At 36.5% G+C, this 13,380-nt stretch overlaps 1 protein-coding gene across 3 annotated transcripts in view; it reads left to right on the top strand.

Moving 5' to 3' along the window:
* The window catches only part of LOC134662038 (homeotic protein antennapedia-like), a 238,605-nt gene that overhangs the window by 97,440 nt on the left and 127,785 nt on the right, over positions 1 to 13,380 (top strand). For 2 of the 3 annotated variants that reach the window (XM_063518303.1, XM_063518302.1), the window contains exon 2: positions 370 to 411. The exons of the other annotated variant lie outside the window; for it this stretch is intronic. The gene's annotated coding sequence lies outside the window, so the exon portion shown is untranslated. The remainder of the gene's footprint in view (positions 1 to 369; positions 412 to 13,380) is intronic. 3 annotated transcript variants of the gene reach the window in all.

Genomic DNA, 13,380 nt, shown 5'->3' with positions numbered 1-13,380 from the left:
AAAAGTAACCAAAGCATTATACAGTTGCATAACAGTACAGTTACAGTAAATAAAAAGTGGTAAAAGGAGCAAAGCATTGCACGAACTGTGCGCTTTTAAATACGGCCGACGTGGAGCTCGGGCAAGGCAAAGACATTTATGTTCACTAAACAAGTAGTAAAAGTCACTACTTGAGCGTTTTTATGGGACTCATAAATGTCAGATTGCGCGCCGGGCTTAGCGGCGGGCCGGATCGGCGGAAAGGCCCGATTTATTCTCCACTCGCGGCGCCTTAATTGATTTGGGCCCATTTTTCAATGCTCCTTTAATGATTTTTTTCACACCTGCGTTTATGACCGTTATTTACATAAACAATGTTTTTTTTTTCAGGTAAACATATTGCTGTAAATCAATTGGCGAGTCTCTTTTATGGTAAGCTTTTACTTTTTTGTAACGTATTTAGTACGGTTTTTTTACCACTAAAATATCGCACGTTGCTAAGTTTGCGTAACTTAGACGGCAAATTATAGAGTAAATAAAACATGTCTACACGAACGCTGCCTTAAGGCTAGCATACTTCCACGCTAAAGAGAATTCCTTGCTATAATGAGTTGGCATGAAAAAACAACGCGTTCGTCACATCGGCGCGATATTTTAGTGACAGCGTCGCCGTAACAAGAGCTCGCGCTCTAAAAGGCAACTTTACACGGGACAGCTGATGCTGGTTTACAGAGACAGTTGATGTGAGAATAGGTCTCCAACGGGCTTCTATGCAAATTATTGCATCATTAAACACCTCGTTGCGTTGTGCCCTGACTGAAGCGCAGCGCGATTTGTATGGCCGGATGCATTTGATTGGCGTTAGTTTGTTCAATTATTGTAAGAAAAGCCTGTTTATAAACAAGAGTTTAGTTGACAATGAAGGGCAGTTCAGAGCCGGGCGTCCATTATCATTGACTAGCATTTAAATTTACCTTTGTCCATCAGTTTCCGTATCGATTCATTGTTATAAAAAACATTTAATTGAAAATTCGAAATTACTGCAAGTTCTTAAGTAGGTACGAGGCCCCTCCTGTCCCGTCATCTGTAGTTACCTATTCCCTCCGATCTAGCTTTCTCCAAGGCAAGAGTAAAATACTCGTATGCTGAACTAATGAGTTATGCCGCTGCACTGGCCGTGTCGTTTTTTCCCATCAAGGGTTGTAACCAAGATGGCAATCTTTTATCGCCAAATGTAGTAGATGACAGATGTGACGAAAAGTCAGGTCATCATATCAACATATTATTTAAGTTTCTATACACGATTGTAACTTTGCTAGTCCACCAGAGAGATATGGTCAACATATAGTATCTAATGGTAACTAATAAAGCATATATTTTATATCATCAATACCTGATATGGGATACTTTTTATTTTCTAAACACCTGACACTTAGACACGCGTATTTCAAAGGATGTTATTCGAGCAGGCGCACGTGTGGTATATTTTAAAGAATATCTATTAAGCCTGGTACACACGTGGCCTGGGTTAGAATGTATGAAATGACGGCATCCGTCTACGGAAAGTTGGATTTACATACATTAATACGTGTAAGTACAGCACACGCAGGGTCATCACTTAATTTCAGCTTTGATTTGATAAAATTGACTTGTTTACAAAAACATAAGTACTCGATTTTAATGTTCAAAATTTGTGTTGAGATTTGAAGATTAGATTATTCCATTTCTTTTTTAGGTCCGTATAATTTATATTGCACTCAGAGAGACCGAATCTACCTTCGATTCGGTCAACATCGCAGAACTGAAAGTCTGAAACATTTACATGACGGCAGCATAGTCCTGATGGTTATTTGAAATGTTTGAGGACTAACTTTAGGGCAGTGAACAGTTTTCAACTTGTGCAACCAATTTGAACTTTCTACATTGACTAATCATGAGTTTTTTTATTAAGAGAGTAAGCTCTCTTTCCCCCCACTCGTCCCAGTTTATTGCATACTAAACTTCCCATCTCCTTTCTGCCATAATCGCCACCCCATCTATGAACCATATTATTTTTAAAATCTTACCATCAATTTAAGTATAATATCTAGCAGCCCTAAGGGCCCGTCCACCTGCTGGCGAAAAGGGACATATGTATAGTGGGGCGGTGACTTTTATTGACGCTCGTGTTTATTAGGAACGCTCGCCTTCTTCGGGCCCGGCCGGCGACAGCTTGGTGTACCGCGGGCCTTAAGCGATAAGAGGAAAACGGGACGGGGCAGATCCTCCTGGCCAAAGTGACAAACTCGGCAGGGCGTCGCGATAAAGCGACAATGATAATATCTTAGATGCGACTACATACGAGTAAGACAAGTTTTGTTGTTACTGTCTTTATTGACACTGAGTCGCTTAGCCATCTGACTATCTTTTACAACAGCTACGAGGTTCGGCCCGATTTTATTTTGTTGCCGGTTTTTTTCGTTACATTTGGATAAAATTTGGCTGATTTGGAGAGCTTCTCATTCTGAGTGGAAGAAATATGAAATCCTAAAAAAGTCTATGTATTTTTCCGTTGAGTTACGAAAATAAAATAAGTTTCCGTAACTAAGTGGAAGCGAATTAGTATCGCTATACAGCGAGGAAACGCGGCCAGCCTTTTGGGCACCCTGCCCGTTGACGGCGATTTAGGACAATTTTTTTACAGTGTACCTAGGTTTAGTATGTGTTATTATGATGTTTTTTTTTAGTTTTGTGTGTTAAATAGTGGGTGATTTTTAGGACATACGGTGAAATTGCGCTTATTATTTATTCGCTATGTGCACGACTGGTGCTGCCCTCATTTTGTCGGACTTTCTACGTTAAATCTTATGGAGTAAAATTATAGTTCAAGCGGCTGCCGCTAGTGCTAATGTCGGACATTCCATAAGATTACCTGTGTTTGTGACGATCAGTGCCACTTCCCCCTCCACCGACTTCGCACCTTGTCAATAGAACATCTATCCACCAAACTTTATCATAGTGTCACAAAAAAATCGTCAGTAAAATAAACATTTGGCCCAATAATATTGAAATGACTTCTTAACTTATTGATTATACAAATGCCAATTTACCAACTTATTGGTTCGTATATGATGTGTAATTAATTTCTACATCGGTATCGCAAGTAGTTCGTTAGTTGCGACATTGATTATTAATTACCTAAACAAAACTGATGCCTATTGCATGTAGCACGCTAAAGTAAATGATACTTGAGGTAATTTGATGACTTTTTGATACTGATTTAAACTTTCACGGTTTTTATATGGATTCAATTACTTATTTGGTTGTCAATAAAAAAAATGCGGCTAAAGGACAACTAAAATACCCGGTTTGGTTAATTTACAAATAAAATCCTGGTATTATTAGGCGTAAAATGTACATAAACCTTCCTCTTGAATCACTCTATTTATTAAAAAAACCGCATCAAAATCCGTTGCGTAGTTTTAAAGATCTAAGCATACATACAGACAGACAGGGAAGCGACTTTGTTTTGTACTATGTAGTGATGGTTAATTCATCCTGTCAATAAACAATTCTTATACCCTATTTAGTCTTCGCCAATGTTGCAGATTTTCAGTGGTGGGTACTAATGTATTAAGTAGGCAAGGAGGCTTTTTGACAACAGTACGCAAGAAGAAAAATTTCGCAATAATAATAGTATTTTATGCAACCGTTGTTTAAGAGAGGTCAAAAAAGGCGAGTGGCGTGAGTAACAATTTGAGGCGAAGCCGAAAATTGTTAATAAAGACGCCACGAGTAGTTTTTGACTCAGTTAAACAACGTTGCATACAATACTTTTTCTACGACCAAGCACTTACTTTGAAATAAAATTGTAAATTTAACAAATATTTTTAATTCAAGAAGTAGCAAAAATGGAGGGTACGGGCGGGAAAAGAATGAATGAATGAATGAAATTAAAAAAAAAACACATCTATGGTTCACTTATTTGTCAGAGATGACATTTAAAATAAGGTTGGCAACACTGTATTTCAATATTTTTTAAGTGGTCATTACATGAAGTATCGTAAAATCGCCAAAAAGATACTGCGTGTATGCACAAATTCTTTTTTGGGGAATAGACTTTAGACTTGTCTTGACAACTATAAGGTAGGGTTTTAAAGGTGTGTGCACGACCTTTTAAATGACAAATAAAAGTACGGGAGTAGAAAAACAATTTTACCAGACGAATGCCAAAAAATGTTGGCAGCTATGGCAATTTTTTGGCATTTCGTATTGACTACAAAAAAAAACATTGACATAAAAAAAAGGACGAAGGATTGCGTAGAATTCCAATAAACAGTTACATATTTAAAATTTGCCGCTGACATGACCCGTACTGACGTTTTATAATAAGAGAAGGCAACCTCTTGGTCTCTTTTCCTTGGACCACACGTTTCCATAATAAAACTACCGCCACTAAACGGTGAATCCGGTATATGGCTTTTGAATTATGTTAAGTGGAAAATGAGCCATGGGAATACTGCCTGGGTACGAAACTGTGGGAATGAATACCGCCTTGAGATGAAGTTCAGAGTAAGTAAAATAGGGGTTGGAAATAAATATTAACTTAATTACGAGAAAATTACAAATAATCAATTTTATTTGTTCTTTTTATGTTATTTCAAGATATATTCTACAATTTTATACACGATTTAAGGAATTTGCCTTGATAAATAAAAAAATATTTTAAAAGTCAGCACTGATGGCCTATTTTGCCTAACAACGTAAACCATTATATTTTAACTTAACATTTAATATTTTTATAGGTATCTTCTTATTCCCCATTTTATATTTTTAATGTGGGAGTACTTATAGGCTCAGATTTTTAAATGTAAAATAAATGTAAAAAAACTATCTTGTCAGGCGCGGATAAATCCCCACCACTCCTTAGACGCCGGGCAAAAAGGTCATAGGTATTGAATTTATAAAAATATAAAAATAAAAATTATGCAGTTTATCATTTTCTTTCGTAGAGAGTTACTGTTCTGAGATTTGGAATGAATAGATTTTTCCGTCTAAATACTAAGTATTCTATAAAACCATCGTCGCCAAATTAAAAACTTGCCAAAACTTGCCAAAGCGTTAACAACGACAGACAATGGTTACGATATTACAATAATTGTATCGATTATAATTTGCGTGCGATGAAGGAGATAGCAGCGGAGGCAACACACGTGACAGGCGCGCATAATAGACGTAAACTACCCACATTTTCATTAATGTTACTGTAAATTATCAATAATTTTTCACGAGAAAATGAGTCGTTTCTAAACTAAATACCATTCATACGTAGACTCTATAAAAAGAAGTAAAATATCGAAATAACCAATTTGCTCTTAAAATATCAAATATCTGTTAATATTGTAACATAAAACCTGAAAAAAAAATCATTCCTGCGCTGCGCGCTAAAATCCTCGCCGCACGAGCGTAAGCGTCACAATTAAAAACTTACACCAAAACAAAGCGTTAACAACGACGGACAATAGCTACGATATTACAATAATGGTATCGATTATAATTTGCGTGCGATGAAGGCGATAGCAGCGGAGGCGACAGACGCGATAGGCGCGCGCGATCGACGTAAACTACCCTCATTTTCATTTTTCACGAGAAAAAAAACTTAGTCGTTTCTATTACCATTCATACGTAAACTCTATAAAAAGAAGTAAAGTATCTAAATAACCAATTTGCTCTTAAAATACATAATGTAACACAAAACCTGGAAAAAAAAATCATTCCTGCGCTGCGCGCTAAAATCCTCGCCGCACGAGCGTAAGCGTCACAATTAAAAACTTACACCAAAACAAAGCGTTAACAACGACGAACAATAGCTACGATATTACAATAATGGTATCGATTATAATTTGCGTGCGATGAAGGCGATAGCAGCGGAGGCGACAGACGCGACAGGCGCGCGCAATCGGCGTCGCGATCGCCGCGCGCGCACAATGCTATCCGGCGCTGCCATCGCGCTGCCATTACGATTGGGGCTGCGCGTACGCACCTAGGATTAACGCTCTATTTTTAGGATTGGTTAATTAAACTGGGTTTATTGAGAAGTTTTGAAGCATTTTTAGGCGTGTTTTAAGTATATTAAAATGAATTTAAATGGTTACTAATCGGTCCGTTTTGAGGATCCTCGACAACCAGCTTAATAAAATAAATTAATAACTTTAATATTTTGTAAAGAAGTACCTATTATGAGTTGTTTTTTAAGGAGTATTTTGATTAGTTTCTTGATGTTATTCAAAGAGTTGCCATGGATTTTTATTTAAGGATCGTCTCGAAAAATCATTTATTCAGTGCTGTGTTTTGTGATTTCCATGGGCATAAATATTAAATACTTATTCTTACGCAAGTATTTTAAAATAAGCCGGTCGAATCCCGGTCAGTAATTAAAGTTCTTTTTAAATAAGGTACCTAATAAAAGCTTCGTCTAAAATATATATTTAGCTAAAAATGTTCAAAATTACTTCAGCTATCACTCCCTTAAATGTTTGCACCTAGCTAGGTACCCAGCCTGTATATTCTGAATATTTTGATAATTATTTATGACTGTATCTCTTGTAATTGGAATATAACTACTTATTAAATACCTAGTAGTTACCGATAATTGCTATATAATCGGATATAATATATGCTCTAAGGAAGCCTGCAAAAACCAGTGAAATTCATTGATAACAAGTGCTCATGGTTTCACCTCTTCCATATCTGAAAATAATCCGTCGAGCTGTCCCATTCCTTGTTCCACGTAATCCATCAATGGAAGCGATTAAGTTAATACTTAATTGATGGCACGATCATTAGTAAGGCCGACAACGAGACATCGCAGGTGACATTGCCGACAAAAAGCTGTATACATACTTACAACATCCAACCTGAAACGTCATATCTCACTGCCTCTTTCACTCGTAGTTATTTTACAATGAGAGAGAGCGCGATGAGACTTATGATTCGATTTTCAAAGTACAGCACGCCGATTTGGTATTCGGCCGTTTTTGGCACGCCAATCGACCAGCACCGTACATTTTGACGTTACTTTCGACAAATTGTATCATGTTCAGTTGTGTTGTTGGAATTACGACTTAAGTGTTATGCAATAAGGTTGTAACCGTATAGGGGCGGAGGTATTTCGGTTAACCTTGCGAAAAATATGATAACATCTCGTTACTGCACTTAAATTGAACGCTTGATGATTATATTGATTATTCTTTGGTAATGAGTTGTGACAGACTTTTTTAATGTTGTCAATATGTCATAACTAGTGACATTAATGGGCGTTGGATTAAGGATTACTTACGATAAAAAATCCAGTTTTTAATGTTGTTAATACAATTTCAGTGAATAATTCTTGTCAATGCATCGCATGATGAAAATGTTGATGAAATGATGAAATGAAATGAAATGATGAACGTTGAAAGTGAATATATTGCTTTAAGTAGTTTTTCAGACCAGTTAGGGAAAGTATGACTACATTAGAAATAAAGTGTGCAATTAATGATCCACACTAAATGATGAAGATATATTATAGGTAATTAAACAAAGAATTATCAAGCGGCATTTAATTAACTACGACTTGCATAAAATATATGATTGTTTTTTAAGAAAATCTTATGAACTATAAAATTTATGCTGTTACGATACTTAAATTACCCTTTACTAGGTATTTAGGTAAGTATTCATCGAGTACCTATAGTATACTGCAACCGTACCTCAGTAACTGATCATTATGACTTCTTCCCAATCGCCTCAGTTAAACCGTAGACCTATAAATAAAACATTGTTTCTCGATGTGTTTATGTCTTAATTTGCGAGAGTTATGCCCACGGCATATCGTCTAGATCTACGATTAAATTAAGAATCGGTATTTTGTTTTATTAATGAATTTATTGGACATGGCTTTTATATATACAAGATAGCTGGTAAAAATGTGGTTAAAGAAAAATAAATAAATATTTGGTGGCAATCTTACAAAGCCCAATCTTGCTCCAGATTTAGCAACGCTTGTACTATGAGTAGGTACTGGGCGGTGATATACCTACATAGTTACTTACTTAAATGCATGTTATAGGTATCTATACCTATCATACAAATTATTACAATATTGAGCAAGAGAAAAACGGTAAAAAATATCGTTACACCTTAAATACTGTTAAATACTTTTAAAATTACTTAAACCTGAAAACGTAGACGTGAAAAGAAAAAACCGGCCAAGTGCGAGTCGGACTCGCGCACGGAGGGATCCGCACCATCAATAAAAAATAGAGCAAAAAAATCGTGTTTGTTGTATGGGAGCCCCCCCTGAAATATTTATTTTATTTTATTTTTTGTGTTTTTTGTAATAGCGGCAACAGAGATACATCATTTGTGAAAATTTCAACTGTCTAGCTATCGCGGTTCATGAGATACAGCCTGGTGACAGACGGACGGATGGACAGACAGCGAAGTCTTAGTAATAGGGTCCCGTTTTTAGGGTTCCGTACCCAAAGGGTAAAAACGGGACCCTATTACTAAGACTCCGCTGTCCGTCCGTCCGTCTGTCACCAGGCTGTATCTCACGAACCGTGATAGCTAGACAGTTGAAATTTTCACAGATGATGTGTTTCTGTTGTCGCTATAACAACAAATACTAAAAACAGAATAAAATAAAGATTTAAGTGGGGCTCCCATACAACAAACGTGATTTTTGACCGAAGTTAAGCAACGTCGGGCGGGGTCAGTAGTTGGATGGGTGACCGTTTTTTGGCTTGTTTTGCTCTATTTTTTGTTGATGGTGCGGAACCCTCCGTGCGCGAGTCCGACTCGCACTTGGCCGGTTTTTTACCCTTTGGATACGGAACCCTAAAAAAGGTGTATAGCTGTATTATACTCGTACACAACTCTCAATAGCTACATCTCTTCAACAAAAAACAAGCAAAAGTACATAATTTTTGGTAATCAAAAGGTGAAAGTCCTAATAAACGGGGTTAGTGTGCTAAGACGCCAGCTGTTACATAAAAGAGTTTAACGGCTCGCCATAAATTGACGACATAAGGTCAGGGTCCGTATAAACGTTCAGCGATGCACTACACCGCAAAGTGGTCATTCGTTTCAAATAAATTACCATGTAATAGCCAGTTAATCTGCATACTCTGCCCACCGATAAAAACTTACAACCCAAAAACAACTCTATCCTTGACATATAAGATTTATTCTCCAAGGCGCCAAATATTTCATTCAAGCTTTCAGATGGTGCTGCCGCAGCGGCAGAGTGCGGAACTTTTTCGAAACTGCGAGCTTTTTTGGAAGTTCGTGCTCCATCCCAGAGATGGCGCTGCGTAGAGGGTGAAAGCTTTCGCATTTTGGGGTAGCTCGGGGGTTGTAAATGATTCGAGTCGACGCAAGTGAGGGTTGTGTTAGATGCGACAAAGTGATGTAAGGGTGAATCTGTAGATGGCGCTAGTCAGCGGTGCTTAAAAGTTTGGCTTATAAAGCTTTTTGTCAACTTTGGTTTGAAGTTGAAATAATACATGCATTTTTAATTAAATATTTTAATGGTCTTTAAACATATGATACGAGTAAAAATCCAGTTTAGTATTTAATAGTAATAAATTATTTTTCATTTATAGCTAACAGTTGTCGTTTTAATTACCTTATCAAACCTTTAACTGTCTTGACAACTTAATCCGGATATAATAATTCAGATAATCTTAAAAAGTAATTGCATTAGAAATTGACCAAAAACTGGTTATAAAACCACTCTTATCTTTTAATAACATTAAGCTAGTTTTAAAATGCATCGACAATAGTCATCTTAAAATGCAAAAAGTAGTTTACGCAACATACCATTCTAATCCTCAAAAGAAAAGTGAAAGCTAAGTTCATGCAAATTTAAAATCGCATAAACATTTAAGTCCTTCCGTATTGTAGTCAGTTATAATAACAATGGTAACAATAAAAGTCGTAAATTTTGTCAACTTACCTGTCTCTTGTGTAGTTTTTGACTTACCTGCTATTGAATGGAACGGTAGCTTAAAGACATTTATTGGTTGAAATTCTCTTTGTAAATTTTTATGGTGCAAATGTGATAAATACCTACGTACAATTTGCATGCAGGATAAAAGTTGATAAACTGCAATGAAGTTGGTTTGAAATGCGGATATTTTTAACTTTAGTACTTATACTTGGTCGACCAGATCTTGACAGTAGAAAAAGGCGGCAAATTTGAAAAATGTAGGCGCGAAGGGATATCGTCCCATACAAAATTTTAATTTCGCGCCTTTTTTTCCTGACAAGATTTGGTTGACCAGCTATACTTATCAAATTTTCGACAAAAAATTCTGATGTTCCAATATCACTGAAAAAACTCAAATTAAGGGCATATCTATGGTCAGTATTCATAAAATTATCAAAAAATATTTTCCAAAATTTAAATAAAGGTACTGAAAGAAATGGGGAAATGGGGACTACGTTTTTATATAGAAGTGGTCGTTCTTGCATAAGATTACTTACATGCTAGTTACATATATGTTAAAAATACTTGCACAATATCATACACTAGAAGAACTTACCTATAAAATATTTAAGTAGTTTTTTACAATTGTTATGTGATATAATTATTGTAACTTACAGTTCCATTACTGTTATGGTCTTATGGTCCAATACATTTTATGAGGTGTTTAATTATTTATGCATGTTAAATTAAAACCTTCCTGCTATAACTATGCTTTATCTTTCGGTGTATTCATCAGTCTACTCTGTTAACGTATGTACTATATGTATAGGTACTGATGTTTTTTTTGCAAACGCAGAATGATTTCTTTAGGCCAACAAAACTATTATATTTGTGGCCTGCTTTTGTGTTATGTACCTACTACTTTTTTTAAGCATTTTTGGTAATAGATGATCAAAAAGCAATATCACGGGTATTAATTCAATACTAATTTATATATTGATATACTTACGAACGACGATATAAAACGAAACCTCGTCAAATATTTTTATTGTTTACCGTCATTTCAACTCCTTGCAACGAAATAATGATTTAAAATAATGGTTGATTCTATATAATACATGTACATATAGAACTTAGTCCAATCATTTGCCCCTAAGCCACTAATCCGGATCCCAAATGAAGACATCACAAACGTGGATGATTTATTCTATAACAGAGCCCGTGACGTTTCCAGGCCATAAATATCTGCCCAAGGCGAGTGGACATATCGGGCCGCAATGAAGCCTGTACTCGTCGACAGGGATGCGAGGCACTGTCGTTATGAATTGGAAGGGTGGGTTGCTTGTTCGAGCGGTTTTAAGATGTTTAAACAAGGTTGTAAGATACTTCGCCCAAGGCGAGCACGCGAGGACGTAAGGGCCGCAATGAAACCTGTAGGTACTCGTCCATAGGGATGCGAGGGACTGACGGACTAAATTGATACGGAGGGTTGCTTGTTCGAGCGGTTTTCAAATGTTCCTCGATTTATCGTTGTTCAAACTGTTCAAAGATTATGGGCAAGATTCCAAATGATGTGTCAATAACTTCTGTTTCATTGTACCTCTACACTAAGGCCTCTACGGGAATTTCAAAGCTATGTCCGCAGCGTATCCTTAACTACGCGCTACACGCCTGTTTACATCTCCGCTACAACTGAGCACGTTCCTATTACATACATACTGTCAGAGACCGATACACCTGGCTACGTTCATATCCGGTAGGTACCCGGATATAAATCTGCCGCATTCGGCCGGCCAGCACTCCAGTAAGTAATGACGACGCATATTTACCCAATATCGCGTATCAGCTTTACCTGTGCTTTTTAATTTAATTATTATCGTCACAAAAACCTATTTGTCAACACCTAAGATGACACTGCGCACACCTCCGCTACAACTGAGCACGTACCCACTACATACCGTCACAGGCCGGTACACCCGGCTACGTCCGTACCGGGTAGGTACCCGGGTATAAATCTGCCGCATCCGGCCGGCCGCCGCGCCGGTAGTGGCGACGATTATTCACCCAATATCGAGTTTTGGCTTCACTTGCTCGCTCCTAATCTTCAGTTTCGTCGTGTGGATTTATGTACCAGTGTGCAGTCGTCTTGTTGTTGCTTTATGCCTATGCTTGTATACGAAATAATGCAGATATTATAGTCTGTTTCGCAATTACCTAGCTGCCATCAATAAAATAATTGTACCCTAATAAAAACTAAGACATAAGTACTTACCTACCTAATGCCTCTTTCGGTTTTAATGAGAAACGATTTAAAAATATGGAAGTATATATAACCTCTTATTAACAAACCGTCAGCGTCGCATTAACTTTTGACCCTAAAGAAAATCGAAACCTTTACACATTTTTACATCCTACTGCTTTCAACACCTCATTAACATAGAAAGAAGAGGAAAATATATGTCTTTATTTTACTCCACCGCATAGTACAAAAGTAATAAAATATACAAACATATAAAAAATTGGACGCTAAAATAGAATAGCATATTGCCTTGGTAATCCGTGCCGCTGGTTTTCAGTGGCCACCTGACTAAGAGCTATGAATTAGTGGCGACACAGAAAAACAAATAACACACATACAGGTTGCCAAAAAGTATATTTGCCACAATACGCAGCTAATGCGGCGTTTCATATAAATCACTTTGGCATTTTGTTTTCAACGCACCGATAACTCTTTTGTCATAGGGTGATGTAGGAGTAGGGTCGATAGAGTTATTTATAAGGCTGTGTTTTCTTTGGTAGGAGAAAATTTCCTTTCTGTTCGTTCATGGGTCAGTGATCAGATTCGGCAGCGGTGGCGCAGCGGTGCTCGCGGCCTTGCGTAGAGAAGGGTGATGCTGAAAATTTCGAGTGAAGAAAAAGTAATTTTTTAATTTTTTTGTTACAACATATGTCAAATGTAAGAATATATAAAATTAATAGGTATAAAATTATGAGAAAAATAACAATAGGACATTAGGTATAATAAAATTGTTAAAAAAGTACGTAAGTACCTAATAATTGCAATTGCCTGTGTTAAAATCATTAAACAACACATAAATCATTGTACTAACTGTTTCTGTTTATAAGCGTGCAAAGTTATAATAATGCGTAGGAATTTTTTTTTTGCCCAAGAGTTATAAAATGCAATCAAGACCTATAAATATAAATAGGTGTGTATATTACCTAATAATTATAATTCCTTGTGTTAAATTATTACATCACATACTTATATGGAAATCTTTATCTCAAATTACAATTACAACTGTATTTGTTCATAAGCGTGCAAATTTACAATAATGTAGTTATTTTACATTAAGTATATTGCCACTCAACATACAAATGCCTTATAAAATGCAATGCATCGATCCAGATATAAAAAAATAAATAGGTCTTAATGGTCTTTGTTTACA

The sequence above is a fragment of the Cydia amplana genome, chromosome 2 (genome assembly GCF_948474715.1).
Source record: "Cydia amplana chromosome 2, ilCydAmpl1.1, whole genome shotgun sequence".
Classification (NCBI taxonomy): domain Eukaryota; kingdom Metazoa; phylum Arthropoda; class Insecta; order Lepidoptera; family Tortricidae; genus Cydia; species Cydia amplana.
This window is presented reverse-complemented; position numbering and strand designations above follow the sequence as displayed.